Source organism: Muscardinus avellanarius (assembly GCF_963383645.1).
Source record: "Muscardinus avellanarius genome assembly, chromosome: 10".
NCBI classification, from domain to species: domain Eukaryota; kingdom Metazoa; phylum Chordata; class Mammalia; order Rodentia; family Gliridae; genus Muscardinus; species Muscardinus avellanarius.
The window spans coordinates 113,447,188-113,466,626 of record NC_137796.1 but is presented as its reverse complement, the minus strand read 5'-3'; the positions used below and the strand labels follow the sequence as shown (position 1 = coordinate 113,466,626).

The window sequence follows — 19,439 nt, the reverse complement described above, 5'->3', positions numbered from 1 at the left end:
CCACTATATCTGGATTTTTTGTTTTATTTTTATTTTATTTATTTATTTGGTGGTACTGGGGGTGGAACCCAGAGAGAGGCTTTCTACCTCCGGGCTATATTCCCAGCCCTATTTTATATTTTATTTGGAAACAGGGTCTCACTAAGTTGCTGAGAGCCTCACCAAATAGCTGAGGTTGGCTTCGAACCTGTGTGATCCTCCTGCCTCAGCCTCCCAAGCGCAGGGATTACAAGTGTGCGCCACCACGCCCAGCGATTTTTTTGTTTTAAAACAGGGTTTTGCTAAATTGCTGTGGCTGGCCTGAAACTTGCAATTCTCATTTCAGCCTCCCAAATACTGGGATTACAGCCTGACCTTATTTCTTAGAGATACAGTCTTGCTACTTAGCCCAGGCTGATTCAAACTTGCATCCTCCTGCTGCAGCCGTCCAAATTGCTAGGATTATAGACATGCACACCACGCCAACATAACTATCTGAATATCTTAGTAGGAGAATTAAAATGCAGTGAATTCAGGGAAAAGTAAAAAGGAGCAGAAAGGGCCAGTGTCTCCATTCACTCGCCACCCCATCCTTCCCAAGGGGCAGGTGCAAGGTGCAGGTTAACACCCTGGGCATCTCCAGATCCGTCCTCGGCTTTTAAGAAGACATACAATCACTTGGGTTTGAATTTTATGCATGTATCTGGAAAGAAGACAAAGTTCTTTCTTCTAGAGACCACACGTAGAGACGGTCCATTATCTGTACCGTTACTGGCCACACAGTGAACCCCAGGGCTGAGTCCACCCTCAGGGGTCAGGGTGGCAGGACCCCAGCCAGGCCTTCAGGCGGGCCCGCTCACCAGGTGGCCCTGGCCCTGGGCGCAGGGAGGTGGCTGGAGGCCTGGCCCGCCCTAGCCACAGCCTCCGGCGCTCCCCGGAGATGGGCCTGCGCGCTGCCCTGACTGAGGCCTCACTGCAGTCTGCGCGTCTCCAGTGGGCCAATGGGCAGTGTGTGCGTGTGTCACTGAAATGTCTTTCTCTTCATATGTTCATAGTATTTGTTCATTGTCTAACAGGTGATTTATGAGTTTCTTGGTGATTACAGAAGTTTTGTTTGTTTTGTTGGTACTGGGGATGAAACCCCAGAGCATTCTACCTCAAGCAACACCCCCCAGCCCTATTTTTTATTCTTTATTTTGAAACAGGGTCTCACTGAGTTGCAAAGGGCCTTAAGAAACTGAGGCTGGCCTCAAACCACGATCCTCCTGTCTCAGCCTCCCAAATGCTGGGATTACCAAGCATGCACCACCATGCCCAATTTACAGAAGTTTTAAAACTTTTTTTTTTTTTGGTGGTACTGGGGGTGGAACCCAGAGACCTTCTACCTCTGGGCTATACTCCCAGACCTATATTATATTTTTATTTGGAAACAGGGTCTCACTAAATTGCTGAGAGCCTCACTAAGTAGCTGAGGCTGGCTTTGAACCTGCGCGATCCTCCTGTCTCAGCCTCCCAAGTGCGGGGATTACAAGCATGCGTCACCATGCCCGGCAAACTTTATTTTATTTATGTATTGATTTAGTGGTACTGGAGATTAAACTCAGGGGTGTTCTACTTCCAAGCTACACCCCTTATGCATTTTATTTATCTATTTATTTATTTATTTATTTATTTATTCATTTAGAAACAGGGTCTCACTAAGTTTTAGAGGAACTCACCAAATTGATGAGGCTGTCCTTGAACCTGCGATCCTCCTACCCCAGCCCCCCAAGTACTGGGATTACAAGCATGTGCCACCATGGCCAGCTTATATTTTTTGTTTTGACATAAGGTCTCACTAGGTTGCTGAGTTTCACTTCATTGCACAGGCTGGCCTCAAACTTGGGACTCTTCTGTCTTAGCCTCCCAAGTACTGGGAATACAGGTGTGTGCCACCACATCCAGCTAAAACATTCTTACCATTAGCAAGGCAAAGCAGAGCAGGCCTGCAATCCCAGGACTTGGGAGGTGAGACACAAGAGTCCCAAGTGTGAGGCCAGCCTGGTCAACTCCGAAAATAAATAAAGTAATAAAAAAAAAGAAGCCGAGGTTCTAGCTTTGTGGTAAAGCAACTCTGTGCTCAATCCCTAGAAACACGCACACAAATGCGCACACATGCCTTACTATTAACCTGTTTTTTTGTGGAGGGTTTTTTTTTTTTTTTTTGCTGTTCTGGGGATGGAACCCAGGAGCATTTGACCTCCAAGCCACATCCCCTGCTCTATTTTTATTCTTTATTTTAAAACAGGGTCTCACTAAATTGCGGAGGCCTCACTTAGTAGCTGAAGCTGGCTGTGAGCCGTGATCCTCTGGTTTCAGCCTCCTGAATGCTGGGATTACAAGCGTGCCCACCACGCCCAGGCCAACCTCTGGTTTTATATGTGGACAACTATTTCTCCCTAAATGATTCTCTCTCTCTCTCTCTCTCTCTCTTTTCTTTTTTTTTTTTTTTTGTGGTGCCAAGGATGAACCATTCTACCTCCCAACTACACCCCTAGACCTATTTTTCATTTTGAAACAGGGTCTCACTGAGTTGAGGAGGGCTTAAGCAGCTGGTGCTGGCCATGAACCTGGATGCTCCTGCTGCAGCCCCCAAATGCTGCGACTACAAGGTGCTCACCACTGCCACCGTTAATTTTTTTTTTTTTTTGGTGGTACTGGGGTGGAACCCAGAGGCTTTCTACCTCCAGGCTATACCCCCAGCCCTATTTTATACTTTATTTGGAAACAGAGTCTCACTAAGTTGCTGAGAGCCTCACTAAGCAGCTGAGGCTGGCTTCGAACCCGTGTGATCCTCCTGTCTCAAGCTGATATAGGATCATTACAGGCTGGAGGCCAGCCTCAGCAACTCAGCAAGACCCTGTTTCAAATTAAAACATAAAAAGGACTGGGCGTAGCTGAGAGGGAGAATACTACTGGTTTTGGTTTTAATCCCTAGATTTTTTTTTTAAATCCCATGTATTTGTTTATTTACTTATTTTGAAGTACTGGGGATGGAACACGGGGCATTCTACCTCCAAGCCACACCCCCAGCCCTATTTTTTATTCTTTATTTTGAAACAGGGCCTCACTGAATTGCAAAGGGCCTCACTAAGTAGCTGGGTCTCTCCTAGAACCATGATCCTCTTGTCTCAGCCTCCCAAATAATGGGGTCACTGTGCCACTACACCCATCTGGCCTCTAATTTTATTTTAAAATTTTTAAAATTTTTTTGCAGTACCGGGGATGAAACCCAGGGATATTCTACCTCTGAGCTATACTTCCAGCCCCCCCTTTTTTTTTTTTAATGTGGTACTGGGGGTGGAACCCAGGGGCTTTTCTAACTCCGGGCTATACTCCCAGACGTATTTTATACTTTATTTGAAAACAGGGTCTCACTAAGTTGCTGAGAGCCTCACTAAGTAGCTGAGGCTGGCTTCGAACCTGTGCGATCCTCCTGTCTTAGCCTCCCAAACACTGGGATCACCACACTGGTTCTAATTTTCTTTATATGCTCCACCCCATCCCTATTTTATTTATTTGGAAACAGGGTCTGGCTAAGTTGATGAGAGCCTCACTGAGTTGCAGAGGCTGGCTTTGAACCTACAGACATTTGCCACGACACCTGGCTTCCAATATTATTATTCTTTAAACTTAGATCTTAAGCCAGGCGTGGTGGCACATCTTGTAATCTAAGTACTTGAGAGGGTGAGAAAGGAGATCTGGGTTCCGGGCCAGTTTTAGCTACTTAGTGAGGACCTCCGCAACTTAGTGAGACCTGTTTCAAAGTAAAGAATAAAAAATCGGGCTGTGGGTATAACTCAGAGTTAGAATGCCCCTGGGTTCAATCCCTAGTACCACAAAAAAACAAACAAATCTTAGATCTTTAGCTGGGTGTGGTAGCACACACTTATAATTCCAATATTTGAGAGGCTGAGACAGGAGGATCGCAGTTTCGCAGCCAGCTTCAGCTAGTGAGGCCCTCCACAACTTAGTGAGACCCTGTTTCAAAATAAAAGAATAAAAAACAGGGCTGGGGGTATAGCTCAAAGGTAGAATGCCCCTGGGTTTAATCCCCAGTACTGAAGGGGGAAAAAAAAAACTTAGAACTTTACTTGAATTGTGTACATGTACACACCCCAGCACAAACACAACTAGCCAGCTGTCAGCATAAACCCTGAAGGGTCAGTAACTCATGTCCCTGGTACACCTGGGCCGCCCTCTCTCCCACCCGGCTGCTGCACCTCTGCAGGGCAGCGACACTCCTGCCGCGCCTCCACAGCTCCTCAGATCGGGAAAGTGTAAGCTGAGCAGGGGCTGCCAGGGTGGGCCCTCAGGAGGCTCAGATGTGTGCGCCCTGGCTCAGCCACTGGGCCATCCACCAGCACCTGACACAGACTGCATGCTGCACCAAGGGCTGGCTCCCTGCTCGTCCTGGAGACAACGGGGCCAGCACACAGTGGACACCTATGTGCCCGGTGCACAGAACCCTCTGGAAAGGCCCTTCAACCAGAAGAGGGTCTCAGACCCTCGTCACCCAGGTCACATGGGTTGTGCTCCAGAACAGGAAGCAAGCTGGCAGGGAGGTAGCAGCCGCCGGCCCTCTGCGCACCCTGCAGGCCTGGGCCTGAGGCCACGGCACGGAAGCAGGCCTGTAAGAGAGGCCACAATGGGGGCCCACAGGCCGCCACCATGGTGGGATGCGCGCTCAGAGGGCCAGTCCTCAGAGAGCCTCTCACGGCGGCCTCAGGCCTGGGCACACCTGAGCCATCTGTCTGTGTGCCAGCCCCCACCTGGGCATGGCACAGCGACACGAAGGTGCCAGCGGCAGCTTCACTGTTTTGTACTGGGGATGCCACCCTCGGGCACTCCACCTCCGCGCGGCGTCCCAGCCGGCTTAGCTGCACACTCTTCACAAGCGTCCTCACTGGCCACCAAGGTTGGCGCTGAGCCACCATGGAAGTAAAATCTGGATCTCAGGTTAAGTGCTGAACTATTTTTAAGTCTGCTTGTTACTATTAATATTAAACTTTGGTGACTTTTTATAAACACTCACTTGGTCAAACCAAAAAGGTCAAATTAAAGGGAGAAGGCCCCCCCGAGCCCACGCAGGGCGGCGTTGGGATGAGGCTCCCGATGAGGGGAGCCTTGGCCAGCAGGACCAGCCCTCCCCTGCCCACTGCAAACCCCAGAGTGCCTGGCAGCGCGGGCGTCTATAAAGCGACCAGCAGGGAGAGGAAGCTGTGGCGAATCAACTCTGCCATGTACCCCAGATCCACTGAAGTCAAGGAGGGAGAGAAAAGAAGGGCAGCCAGAGGCCGCCAGCCCTGTGTGCGGCCCGAGCGTCCTGGGCGGGCTGCGGGCACGGTGGCGGCTCGGTGGGCGAGAGGAGCCGGGGTGCTGTGCAGGAAGCCCAGCCCTCCCCAGGCGGCGGGCTGCAGCGCGATGCCTCCACACGCACGGCCTGAGCTCGCTCGGGCGGCTCAGGCAGGAGCAGGACGAGCGGGGCCCACTGAACCCCAGCTTGTCTGTAGCTCCCCAGATTCCCAAAGGCTCAGTGGGCTCCACACAGGGTGCTTAACTGGGTTTAAAAACACAGAAGCAATTTAGCAGATAACAGACGGCCTTCTGAACAAATGGTCTAGACCTAAGTGTGACTGTTTTTTCTTTTTTGATACTGAGATTGAATAGGGGCATTCTACCCCTGAGGGTGTGTGTGTGTGTGTGTGTGTGTGTATGTGTGTTGTTGTTGTTGTTGTTGCTGGGCTAACCCAAGGCTTTCTACCTCCACGCTACACTCCCAGCTCCATTTTCATTTTTCTGTTTGGAAATAGGTCTCACTAGGTTGCTGAAAGCCTCACTATTTGCTGAGACTGTCCTCAAACCTGTGATCCTCCATCTCAGCCTACCAAGTGCTGGGACTACAGGAGTGTGCCACCATGCCCAGATATTTTAATTAATTAATTTTTTCAGTATTAGAGGTTGAATCCAGGGCATTCTACCTCTGGCCTATGTGCCTACCCAATTTTTTTCCTTGTGTGTGTGTGTGTGTGTGTGGTACTGAGGGTGGAACCCAGGGGCTTTCTACCTCTGGGCTATACTCCCAGACCTATTTTATTCTTTATTTGGAAGCAGGGTCTCACTAAGTTACTGAGAGCCTCACTCAGTAGCTGAGACTGTCCTTGAACCTGTGATCCTCCTGTCTAGGTCTTCCAAGCGCAGGGATTACAAGCATGTGCCACCACACCCAGCTAACTCAATTTTATTTTTTATTTTGAAACATGGTCTTGTTAAATTGCCAAGGCTGGCCTCAAACCAGCAATCCTCCTATCTCAGCCTCCCAAGTACTGAAATTACAGGCACGAGCCATCACTCTGTGTGTATGTGCGTATTAGTTACTGGGGATTGAGCCCAGGAGCATTTTACCTCCAAGTTATACCATCCAGCCCTACTTCGTTTTTGTTTTGAAGCAGGGTCTCATTAGGCTGATGTAAGTATCACTACTTGCTGAGGGCTGTCCATGCCCACCTTACTTTTTACTTTGAAATAAATAGGCTTTTGCTAAGTTCCTGAGGCTGGCCTCAAACCTATGATCCTCCTATCTTACTCTCCCAGGTAGTAGGATTACAAGCTGTCCTACCACGCCCAGCTTAAAAATCTCACATTTTCTACAAAAATCACCACACAACCATCAACTCTGTGGGCCAGGGCAGGTCCCCAGGCCCAGTGCCGCCCTGCTACCCTGTCCGCCGGCCACTGCCCAGCATCATGCCCGCAGCTCAGGCGAGCATCCTCCAACGCTGCGCCCTCCTGCCCGCCACACGGGCACCTGCTGCTCTGGGAGGCCGTGTGCCCCGGGAGCAGTAACAGATCCCACCTGCCCCACAGAGCGGTGAGGTGACCAGTGTCCTGGAAGGACCCACTCGGCGGACCCCGCACCACCACATGGCCACCCAACCTGCACCACCAGGCCCTTGTCAGCTCTGCCAGACAGCGACATGCGGCTGGGTCACCACCCGAAGAGACGGCTCCTCGGGACACTGATCCAAGGACAGTGTTGCCAGGAACCGACTCATCCAAGAAGGAAGTCAGCTGCCGCCCTCAGGACGCTGGCGTGCCCTCAGGATGGGGGTGCCACCTGAGGGCAGCGCAGGCTGAGCCCCTTCACCAGGCCCTTGGCCCAGACAACCCAGAGGCCGCTGTGGCCAAGCAGCAAGCTGTCGCTTGAGCACTGTGAGACAGAGGCCACCACTGGCCACCCCAGACACACAGGACCCATTCCACGTGGCTGGCAGGCAGCCGTGCCTCCCAGTGTGGCTCGAGCTGACCTGCCTGCGCTGGCCCTTCGGGCTCTGCACGGCTTCCCACAGTGAAAAATAGCCACTTCCCCTGAAAACACTTGGCAAGCATCCACCTGCAGCGGGCACACTACAAAGCCATTTAGTTATGCTGCAGAGGCTCAAATGCCTGAAGCAGCTGCCGCACAGGTAAGAGGCCGAGCTAACCTGACGACCACAAGGCACCAAGCTGTCCAGGTGCAGGGTGCACATCTGTCATCCAGCACAGGTGGCCATGCGGACTGCAGGAGGGCCGAGGCAGGAAGATCGTGAGATTTTTGTTTTTGTTTTTGGCACTAGGGATTAAACCCTGGGGCATTCTACCTACAAGATACACCCCCATCCCTCCCCCCTCTTTTTTTTGCGGGTCTGAGGATAGAACCTCTGATCTGATCTACACCCCGTGCCCTATTTTTATTCTTTATTTTGAAACGGGGTGTCACTAGTTTGCAGAGGGCCTCACTACAGGGGCATTCGACCTCCAAGCTACACTCCCTGCCCTGTTTTATATTCTTTTTTGTTTTGAAACAGGGTCTCACTAAGTTACAGAGGGCCTCACTAAGTAGCTGAGGTTAGCCAAGAATCCACAATTCTCCTGTCTCAGCCTCCCAAGTACTAGGATGGTAAGTGTGGCCACACCAGGCTCACAAATTGCCTTTTGAAGACAGCCTGAAAAGCTCGTCCTTAAGCACTGGAGGAAGGGCCAGGATGAGGCAGGGCCAGGGCTAATTCCCAATTCCAGGCTTGCATGAGGAGCTGGGCACTCAGTTGCCAAGGAAATGAGTGCTGGAGGCAGGAGGCTTGGTTCTCCCGTTGCAGGGCTGAGGCCTGCATGAGAAGGGGACCCTGCGGGCCTCCACCACAGTCCCCAGCCTGGGCTCTGCAAGGGTGCATTCTGCCAGGCCACCCCCTGCAGAAGTTATGCCGAGGCCAAGACAACAAGCACATTGTGGGCACACTCCTGGCCCTCCTCACCTGGAAGTGAGTCCCTGTGAGGCACATGTGACAGTGAGCACTGGGGAGATCACCTGTCCCTAGGACCCACAGCCATCGGATCCCAGAACCCCAACTCAAGCTGAGGCAACTGTGCACCCCAAACTGCTGCCTCTGCCAGGAGTGGTAGCGTACACTTACAATTCCAGTATTTGGGAGGCTAAGACAGCAAGATCACAGGTTCAAGGACAGCTTCAGCATGTGAGACTCACATCAACCTAAGGAGACCCTGTTTCAAAATAAAACTGAAAAATAGGGGTGGGGTATAGTTCCCAGGGAGATAGACTCTCCCTGGGATCAATCCCCAGCACCATATACACACACAAAAAAGGATACTAAAAAATGTAAAAATGTGATAAAAATCAGGCCAACAAGCTGGGTTCAGTGGTGTGAGCCTTTAATTCCAATAATTGGAAGGCTGAGACAGGAAGATCACAGGCTCAAGACCAGCCTTGGCAATTTAGCCAGGCTCTTAGCAACTTATCCAGACTTTTTTTTTTTTTTTTTTTCCTGTTCTGGGGATGGAACCCAGGGACATTCTATCTCTGAACTAAACCCCCAGCCTTATTTTTTATTCTTTATTTTGAAGCTGGGTCTAAGTTGCCGAGGGCCTCACTAAGTAGCTGAGGCTGGCCACAAACCACGATCCTCCTGTCTCAGCCTCCCAAATGCTGGAATTACAAGTGTGCCCCAGCACACCCCGCTAGACCTTGTTTTAAAACAAAAACAAAAATAAACAAAAATAACCCAGGCATGGTGGCACAGACTTATAATCCCAGTACTTGGGAGGCTGAGACAGGAGGATCACAGGCTCAAAGCCCACCTCAGCAACCTGAGGCCACTGCAACTTAGTAAGACCATTTCAAAATAAACAATAAAATACGACTGGGGGCATAGCTCAGAGGTAGGAAGCCCCTGGGATCAATTCACAGTACCACACACAAAAAAGCATTTTTTTTTTTTAAGAAAGGGCTGGAGTGGGGCATAGTGACACATATATGTAATCTTAGTACTTGGCAGGCTGAGACAGGAGGACCACAGGTTCAAAGCCAGCTTCAGCAACTTAGTAAGGTTCTCAGCAATTTAGTGAGATCCTATTTCAAATAAAAAGGGCCAGGAATGTACCTTGGAAACAGAATGTCCCTGGGTTCCATCTCCAGTACCCCGCCACACACACAGGATGCTCAAAATGTAAAAACACAGCCAGGCATGGTGGCACATGCTTGTAATCCCAGCATTTGGGAGGCTGAGACAAGAGGATCAGCGACTTAGTGAAGCCCTTTACAACTCAGTGAGAACATGTTTCAAAATAAAGAAAAAAAATAGAGCTGGGGTTGTAGTTCGGAGGTAGAATGACCTTGGGTTCCATCCTCAGTACCGCAAAAAAAAAAAATAAAGATTGAAGTCAGGCCAATAAGCTGGGCTTTGTGGCACATACCTGTGACCCCAGCACTTGGGAGGTTGAGACAGAGGACCAAAGGTTCAAGAACAGCCTCAGCAACTTATACCCTGTTTCAAAATAAAAAGGGACAGGGGAGTAGCTGGGATTACAAGCGGCACCACCACGCCTGGCTAAAGCCAATATTCTTTTACTAATACACTAATTAAAAACCAAACATGCTGTTACAGGAATTTGTGGAAAGTGGAAACATGGAAGAAGCCGGGCGTGGTGGCGCACACTTGTAATCCCAGCGCTTGGGAGGCTGAGACAGGAGGATCGCACAGGTTCGAAGCCAGCCTCAGCTACTGAGTGAGGCTCTCGGCAACTTCGTGAGACCCTGTTTCCAAAAAAACATAAAATAGGTCTGGGGGTATAGCCTGGTGGTAGAAAGCCCCTGGGTTCCATCCCCAGCACCAAAATATAATAAAAAGAAACACTGAAGGAAATTAAAAGCCCACTTAGGAAAACAAACAACTGTAACCAACTTTGCTAAGGGACATTTAGTTACTCTGACTGTTGGCTATTAAAAGGAGCACCAAAAAGCAACTTTATAAGAGAAAGCAAAACTCAAGCACCGCCCATTCAGCGAGGCAAACTTCTCTGAGATCAAATGCCCAAAGCAACACTGTTTTCTTTTTCTTTTGGTACCCCAATCCTGTTTTTTATTCTTTATTTTTTGCGAGTCTGGGGATGAAACCCAGGGGCATTCGACCTCAGAGCTACAGCACCTGCCCTATTTTTTATCCTTTACTTTGAAACTGGGTCTCACTGAGTTGCAGAGGGCCTAAGTAGCTGAGGCTGTCCACGAATCGTGATCCTCAGGTCTCAGCTTCCCGAATGCTGGGATTACAAGCGTGCGCCATGCCCAGCTTTATTCTTTATTTCGAAACAGGGTCTCACTAAGTTCCAGAGGGCCTCACTGAACTGCTGAGGCTGGCATGAACCAATCTGCAATCTTCCTGTCTTGGCCTCCCAAGTCCAAGGATTACAAGCATGCTGTCCCAATGCCCAGCCTTATTTTTTTTATTTTGAAACAGGGTCTCACTAAGGTTTAAGAAGGCCTTGCTAAATTGTTGAGGCTGGCCTGGAATTTGCAATCCCCCTGTCTCAGACACCCAAGTATTGGGATTAGAGGCATGCACCACAAACCCCGGCTTCCAGCTAACTTTTTGTGTGTGTGTGTGGTACTGGGAATTGAACCCAAGGCCATTCTACCTCTGAACTACACCCCCAGCCCTATTTTTTATTCATTTTTTTATTTTTTGTGGTACTGGGAGTGTAACCCAGAGGCTTTCTACCTCTGGGCTATAGTCCCAGACCTTTTTTATATTCTATTTGGAAACAGGGTCTCACTAAGTTGCTGAAAGCCTCACTAAGTAGCTGAGGCTGGCTTCGAACCCGTGCGATCCTCCTGTCTCAGCCTCCCAAGCGCGGGGATTACAAGCGTGCGCCACCATGCCTGGCTTTTATTCTTTATTTTGAAACAGGGTTTCACTGAGTTGCAAAGGGCCTCACTAAGTAGGAGCTAAGGCTGTCTTCGAACCACAACCCTCGTGTGGCCCAGGTAACATTCTTTATGGAGGTTTTTTTTTTTTTTTTTTTTTGTGTGTGTGTGTGTGTGTGTGTGGTACTGGGAATGGAACCCAGGGGCTTTCTACCTCCGGGCTACACTCCCAGACCTTTTTTTTTTTAATGTTTTATTTGGAAACAGGGCCTCGCTAAGTTGCTGAGAGCCTCACTAAGTAGCTGAAGCTGGCTTCGAACCTGCACGATCCTCCTGGGATGACAAGGATGAGCCACCACACCCAGCTTGTTTTATGGAGGTTTTGAAAGAGAGAAGACACTAGTTTCTCAGAAAAAAGATTAGTTAGTTCCCCCAAATTAGAAAGCGCTTAACCTCAAAGGGCAAAGAACCCTTGGAGTGGATGCCTAGAGTGATGGTGAGTGCCCTGACAGCTCAGGGCTGAGGACTGCGCCCACCAGTCACGGGGACGCACAGTGCAGGGGTGAGCGCAACCCACACAGCACAGCTCAGCCCACCTGCTGCAAGTTCCACCAGTCTGCTGAGGGCAGAGGCCAGTGCCCAGCTCCACACCAGGTCCCTGCCTGAGGAGTGAAGTGGTAGGACTGAGAGTCCTATAGCAGTCTACGGCGGCCCGACCTTTCCTAAGTGACAGAGATGGAAGGCCTTCCGCCATCAGCAGCCCTGGAAGGACCCCAAGTAGCCACCGAGCCATACTCTCGCTGGGGAGCAGCGGAGTACGCAAGGCTGGCTTTCCTCCATGGGCACAGACACAGGCCAGGCTGGACGTGGACGCAAGAGGGCCATTAGGCTGCTGTGCTTCCTGACACTGACATACCCATGTTTTTGTGGGGGGATGCAGCGGGTACTGGAAAGTGAACCCAGGGGCATTCTACCTCTGAGCTAAAACCCCAGCCCTATTTTCAAACACGGTCTCATTAAGTTGCTGAGTGCCTCCCTACATTGCTGAAGCTGGCCTTGAACCTTTGCGCCTCCTGGCTCAGCTACCCAAGTACTGGGATTAGAGCTGTGTGTCACTATGCCTGGGCACGCACCAGTATTTCTAACAGTTGTGGGTAAACTGGTGTGATTTTGGAGGCTGAGGCAGGAAGATCACAGGTTCTCAGCCAGCCTCAACTACTTAGTGAGGCCCTCTGCAACTTGGCAAAACGCTGTTTCAAAATAAAGAACAAAGCTGGGCGTGGTGATGCACGCTTGTAATCCCAGCATTCGGGAGGCTGAGGCCTGAGGATCGCGGTTCGCGGACAGCCTCAGCTACTTAGTGAGGCCCTCTGCAACTCAGTGAGACCCTGTTTCAAAATAAAGAATAAAAAAAATAGGGCAGGGGGTATAGCTTGGAGGTCAAATGCCCCTGGGTTCCATCCCCAAACCCACACACACACAAAAATAATAATTAAAAAAAAAGAAAGAACAAGCCGGGCATAGTGGCGCACACTTGTAATCCCAGCATTTGAGAGGCTGAGGCCTGAGGATCGTGGTTCGTGGACAACCTCAGCTACTACTTAGTGAGGCCCTCGCAACTCAGTGAGACCCTGTTTCAAAATAAAGAATAAAAAATTGGGCAGGGTGTATAGCTCGGAGGTCAAATGCCTCTGGGTTCCATCCCCAGACCCGCAAAAAAAAAAAAAAAGAATAAAAAATAGGAGTAGGGGTATAGCTTGAAGGTAGAATGCCCCCGGGTTCCATCCTGGTATCGCAAATAATAATAAGGAATAAAAAATAGGGCTAGGGTGTAGCTCAAGGTAGAATGCCCCTGGGTTCAATCCCTAGTACTACAAAGAAAGGAGAAGACAGACAGACAGAATGAGGGAACAGGAGCCAAGCACATGCTTCGCTGACTGACTGGCGCGGGCCGGGGACGGCCCAGTCGCAGCAGCTTAGCTACAGATGCAGCTCAGCCCTCAGCAAGACCACACCGACCCCACAGCACAGCACACGCACGCACGCAGGCCCTGCGCCCTCCTGCAGTAGCTGCTGCAGGTTGGAGCTGAGGGCCATGCAGATGGCCTCCGCGAACAGTGCTCACCCTGCACCATCTTTGAGCACACCCCCGGCATAAACATGCCAAAGCAGTGGTGGGTGCCTGCATCGGCGACTCCCTGAAGCTCAGGGCTGGACTCGGGAACGGGGCCTCTGTCCAGCATTCCTCAATTTGACTCTGGAATCTGTCCCTGTGGAGCGCCTCAGATGACTAGAGCGAGGACAGGACAGGTCACTTCGCGCTCGCTCAAATGGCTGCACAAACACAGGCCGCAGAGGCCCATCGAGGCACCTGTGTCCTAAGGGCTGCAGGTCCTCCTCCCATCTGTGAGGGAGGACATAAAGGGGCGGAGTCCATGGGAGAGCCCTCTGCTGGTGCAGGGAGGACTGGCGAGGGCAGAGGCCTAGAGGGAGGCTCCTACTGGAATGGGGGAAGGCGGTGGGAAAGGAGAGTGGAGGGAGAAAGGAGGCCCATCCTGGGGAAGACTGCGGGAGGGGAGAGTGGAGGCCGTGCATCTCACACGTTCCACCCGGAGGGCCAGGACCTGCTGCCAACCTGGGTGCCACTTCAGAGTGGGAAAGCTTAGAAGAGGAATAGGTTTGGGTTGAATTAATACGCTGCACTTAGGAAAGCCTGATTAAAACGTGAATGTGCTATTCACCGACACGTCCATAACATCTGTAACCCTGATGAGAACATCACAGCACCCAGCACAGGCTCCATCCAGAGGGCGCTGAGGGTGCTGGAGAGTCAGGGCTGACTCCACAGAACCTACTGGGTGCAGGCTCAAGGGTTCAGGCCCTCCCAAGCATCACTGTGCGACAGCACCTTGAAACCTCATGTCCTGCTCCACTGCCCTGGTTCCACAAATGCAGAGATCGGCAGCCATTTCCCCAGTCACACTGGAGCAGGGTTGATTCCACAAAACACACCCACAGAACCGCTGAGCCTAAGGTCCTCAGAGCTCAACAAAAAGTTTAGGCGGTGGCGCTGCACTCGGGCAGGCCAGGAAGCTGCGAAACAGAGGCAGAGGAGGAGGCAGGGCGACGGCACACAGTGGGGCTGCCCTCAGGATAACAAAGTCTACCACGATGCTGCTGTTGGGCAGCTGTGGCCCCAGGCCTGCAGCAGGCCTGCACTCAAGTCACTCAGGCCTCTCTACAGGTGGTTCCCTTGGGCCCATCGCCCCGGCCCCACCTTCTCTGGTGACAGCTCCAGCACTGGGGGATGGGGAGTCACGGGAACTCTGCTAGGCCGTGGTGCAGTGCTGGCCTATCATGACCATCGCTGTAGGGCTGCTCGGGAGTCCCGGCCACACAGCTATACTACAGAGGACGTGAGTTCCCACAGGAGCCCTAACACTGGGATCTGGGCGACTCTGGGCTCTGAGGTCTGTAACATCACAGGATTTGTGAACCTACGTCCAGGGGGGCCATCAAAGTTGACGTTAGCTGCTGGGGGTCCCCTAGAGTCCTTCTGTTCTCTCTATGCGTTTTACAACCAGCCTCATGTGCGTGAGTTACTGGCTCGGTACAAGACTGGGGAGCTAAGCCCTGAAGAAAGTGTGCCCCACCTTGGAGAGAGCTGACCCTTTCCTGATGATCCTGTGCACCACCAGCCCAGTCAACAGTCAGCACCCCTTCATCGCAGGGCCTCTCCTGAACTGCTGACAGAAAACCACATCACACCAACACGATCGTCTTCACTTGAAACCATATGCCTGTACCTAACGTGGCCCCAGACACCTACTGTCAGCCCGCAGCAGGGCCACCTGGAGGTCAATCACTGTCGCTATCCCTGTATGGCATCTACAATTTCCCAAACATGAAGTCACAGTCACTACAGTGCTGGCAACCGACGCTCTGATATGAGTAAGGTCAAGTGAGTAAAAGGGCTGGAGTGGCAGACAGGGGCCATCAGCACTGCACGATGGCTGGGGCGCGGCTCTGCGGCGTGTTAGTCCAGGCTGGTTACCAACTCGGTGAAACCCAGGCCCATGTCTGCTTTGAGGGACTGGACTCAGACCCCACTGGGACGACCGATGGAGATCCATCCCTCTGCCTCAGGCCATGGATCCTGAAGCTGAGGTCTGGCTGGCATATGAGATGAATGGGCAGCCTCTGCGTCCTGACCATGGCCTCCCTGTGCGGGTCGTGGTTCCTGGTGTGGTAGGTGCCTGAAATGTCAAATGGCTGGGCAAGCCAGGCGTGGGGCGCATGCTTGTAAACCCAGCATTTGGGAGGCAGAAACAGGAGGATCCGGGTTCAAGGACAGCCTCGGCTACTTAGTGAGGCCCTTTGCAACTCAGTAAGACCCTGTTTCAAAATAAAGAATAAAACATAGGGCTGAGGGTGTAGCTCTGAGCTGTAGAATACCCCTGGATTCCATCCCCAGTACTGCAATCAATCAATCAATCAATCAATCAATCAGGCTGGAAAAAGTGAGTATGGAACCAAAAGAAAGCTATAGCCACTGGCAACAGTGGGATTACAAAGGCATCTCTCCATCCGTGGACGGGGACACTGTGGATTTCGACTCAGCTCTGTCTACTCAGAAACACCCTGATGCCAGGCGTGGTGGCGCACGCTTGTAATCCTAGCATTCAGGAAGCTGAGTCTGGAGGATCGCGGTTCACAAACAGCCTCAGCTACTTAGTGAGGCCCTCCGCAACTTAGTGAGGCCCTGTTTCAAAATAAAGAATAAAAAATAGGGCAGGAAGTGAAGCTCGGAAGTCGAATGCCCTTGGGTTCTACCTCCAGACCCATGAAAGAAAGAAAGAAAGAAAGAAAGAAAGAAAGAAAGAAAGAAAGAAAGAAAGAAAGAAAGCAAGCAAGCTCGCTCCTTGTCCAGTCGGCTGTCACAGAGCCTCAGGACGAGGTACCATAGAGTCGGGGAGGTGGCGTCAAGGGCTGTGCATGGAGTGGTGGTGGCAAGGCTGTGAGAGAGTGGATGTATGTCTAGATGGGGCTAGCTCTGTCAGAGAAACAGCCTCCCAGAAAGGCCTGGGGCCTGGCATCTACGGCATCTACAAGCCTGTGTCAGCTGGACTGAGAATGGAATACTGTTTGCAAAGCTGTGGATGAGAGCTACAATGTGCAGCCAGACACCGTGGCCCCAATCTGGAATCTGCAAGGTGTACTCAGCAATGCTTAGCACCGTATCCTTCCGTGTCCCTGTCACCCGATGAGGGCGTGGCATAAAGCCATCACTACCCCAGAACCACCTTGACCCCTTGCCCACCCATCCTTTGGCCTCACTGCCACAGAAAAACCCTTCTGTCCTCTCCACGTCTTGTCTCACAACCCCATACTGTGCTTTTCTGAGCCATACCCAGGTGCCCTGCCTCCTCTGATGCAGTGTTCCACAATCCTCCTGGCCTCTGACCCTGTGCCAGGAGGTAAGAGCTGCTGGGACAAGGACTAGAAACGAGGAAAGCAACTCTGGAGACAAGCGCCTTTGTCTAATAGTGTCACACCTCCACTAACGCCTATTCCACCCAGGCCTTATTTTACTTTTCTTCTTGGGCTATTGTGTATGGTAAGAAAAAGCATACACGCGAGCCAGGCATGGGTGCACTGGCTCCCTTGCATGGGGTGCACACCTGTCATCCCAGCATTCAGGAAGCTGAGACAGGAGGACTGCAGTTCAAGGCCAGCCTCAGCTATTTAGTGAGGCTCTTCGCAACTCAGTGAGACCCTGTTTCAAAATAAAGAATAAAAAATTGGGCAGGGGGTGTAGCTCGGAGGTCAAATGCCTCTGGGCTCCATCCCCCAGACCCACAAAAAAAACATAGGGCCGGGGGTGTAGCTGGGAGGTAGAACGCCCCTGGGTTCCATCCCAGTAACGCAAAAAAAAAAAAAAAAAAAAAAGCATACACACTACTCTACTACCTCTCTGGGTTTCCAGAGCTTGTGAGGACGGCAAGGGGCACAACTCTCTCTTTAGAGCGCTACCTTTTCTTAATATGTCAATAAAGCATCTTAAGATTTAAAAAAAAAAAAGTTTAGGTAGAACAAATGGCTCTTTGACTCGCTTAGTTCAGGAATAATTTTTATAAAGTTTTCCTTGGATATTCGCAAACAAAAAAATATCACTTTTTGGATCTGAATCAAACAGGGAAAGCGGACATCCCAAGAGAAACCGGGAGAAAGCCACACAGGAGTGCACACCACCGCAAGAGGCAGCTGCACGCCGGCCTCCTCGTGTGGACATCTCCGAACCGCAGCCCCCGGGGGAAGCAGGGCTGGAGAAGGCGGCAGGCTGCCCAGCCACTGGGGCTGTGAGACGCCCACCAACTCTCGTCCCGAGAACCCACAGCTGCATACTGAGGTCTGTCTGGAAGCACCTCCACTCCCTGTCCTGGGCTCACCTGTGCAGTGCAGGAGTTCACACATCAGAGCAGCCACACGTGGGAAAGAGGAGGGGCTGTGCTCAGCTTCCAGCGCCAAGGCTCAGCAGGGAAGGGGAAGGCAGCAGGAGGCCGGACATTACAGATGACAGCCTTTGTCACCGATGGCCGTGAAGAGAAGGTGCCAGAATCAAATCAGTCTGTCCCACAGGTGTCTTCAGGCTCGGAAGAGTGGGCTCCACTCTCCTCTGCAGCCAGCAGCCCTCACCAGAGCACGGCACTTCCTTAACTCAGACCCCAGAGCTCATCTTCCAGATGAAGCTCTGGACATGTCCTGGGCACTTACTCTTTTCAGTTTCTTCTCTTGACCACCACCAGAAATAGTCAGTGAACTAACAGGCAGGTCCAACAGTCCCTCAGGCAGACTCTGAGGGGGCTAGAGAGCAAGGCCTGATCTTTACCTTGAAAGGACCCTCCCATCGTCTTCTTTTTGAGTGTGTGGTACTAGGGATGGAACCCAGGGACATTCTACCTCCAAGCTATATCCCCAGCCCTATTTTATTCTTCTATTTTGAAACGGCCTCATTAAGTATCTGAGGCTGGATGTGACCCTGTGGTGTTCCTGTCTCAGCCTCCCACGTACTAGGATTACACATCCTAGTACACACCCAGCTGACCCTCGGGTCACTGGGCATGACAGCACATACTCATAATCCCAATTACTGGGGAGGCTGAGGCAGGACGATCACAAGTTCAAGACCAACTTAGCCAGACCCTCTCTCAAAATAAAAGAGCTGAGGATGTAACTCAGTTTGAGTGCCCGCCTAACACGCACAAAGTCCTACTTTAATTCCCAGTATCACAAAAAAGAACAAGAAATAAAAATGTCCAGGAAGACCCTAAAACTATTCAGCTATTGAGGAAAGAAAAGGCAGCAAGCGAATGGAAAGAAGCACCTAGGAGGTCAGGCGGACCAGAGCCAGGTGGTGGCAGGCTAAGGCAGTGTGCTGGCGCAGGCCCGAGCCACAAGCCTGGAAGAGAAAGCCAGGCCAGCCGCACGGCACCTGTGGGTCAGAGCCACCTCCCAAGGAGCGTGAAATACAAGCCTGCCAGCTGGCGCGCCAGTCCCTGCGCCCGACACCGTCATTCAGCAAACAGCCAGAAGTCTCACACCAGTTAAAAGGGTCTAAAAGGGTTGACCTGAGCCGGGTATGGTGACACACGCTTTTAATCCCAGCATTTGGGAGGCTGAAACTGGAGGATCGTGGTTCGCGGACAGCCTCAGCTACTTTGTGAGGCCCTCTGCAACTCAGTGAGACCTGGTTTCAAAATAAAAGAATAAAAAAATAGGGCAGGGGGTGTACACACAAGTTTTTTACCCCAATATGATGTATGAATATAATGCACCAATAAAAAATTTTAAAAAATAGGGCAGGGGGTGTAGCTCGGAGGTAAAATGCCCCTGGGTTCCACCCCCAGACCCATAAAGAAAGAAAGAAAGAAAGAAAGAAAGAAAGAAAGAAAGAATAAAGAATAGGGCAGAGGGTGTAGCTCAGAGGTAGAATGCCCCTGGGTTCCAACCCCAGTACCAAAAAAAAAAAAAAAAAAAAAAAAAAAGTCAACCTGAACCCACCTAGCTCTGCTCCAAGTTCATGGACAATGGGCAACAAAGATGGGGAAAGTCTTTCAGAGAGGCAAAGGAAGAAGCCGGGAGGAGTTCTATGACACCAGGACCCAGGTCTCAAAGAGCCAGTGAGTGAGGCAGATGCACCAAGAGCATCCTGTTTTCTCAGTTGCTC

At 51.2% G+C, this 19,439-nt stretch overlaps 1 protein-coding gene and 1 pseudogene across 3 annotated transcripts in view; one reads left to right on the top strand and one right to left on the bottom strand.

The window, feature by feature from the left end:
• AXIN1 (axin 1) overlaps window positions 1–19,439 on the bottom strand; it is a gene marked incomplete at both ends in the record, with an annotated part of 49,776 nt that overhangs the window by 14,654 nt on the left and 15,683 nt on the right. The window lies entirely within an intron of this gene.
• LOC308267902 (sulfite oxidase, mitochondrial-like) lies at window positions 5,134–17,929 on the top strand (annotated as a pseudogene). The gene is made up of 5 exons: window positions 5,134–5,375; window positions 6,706–6,889; window positions 14,365–15,483; window positions 15,723–15,868; window positions 17,670–17,929. The product of its transcript is annotated as a sulfite oxidase, mitochondrial-like (transcript).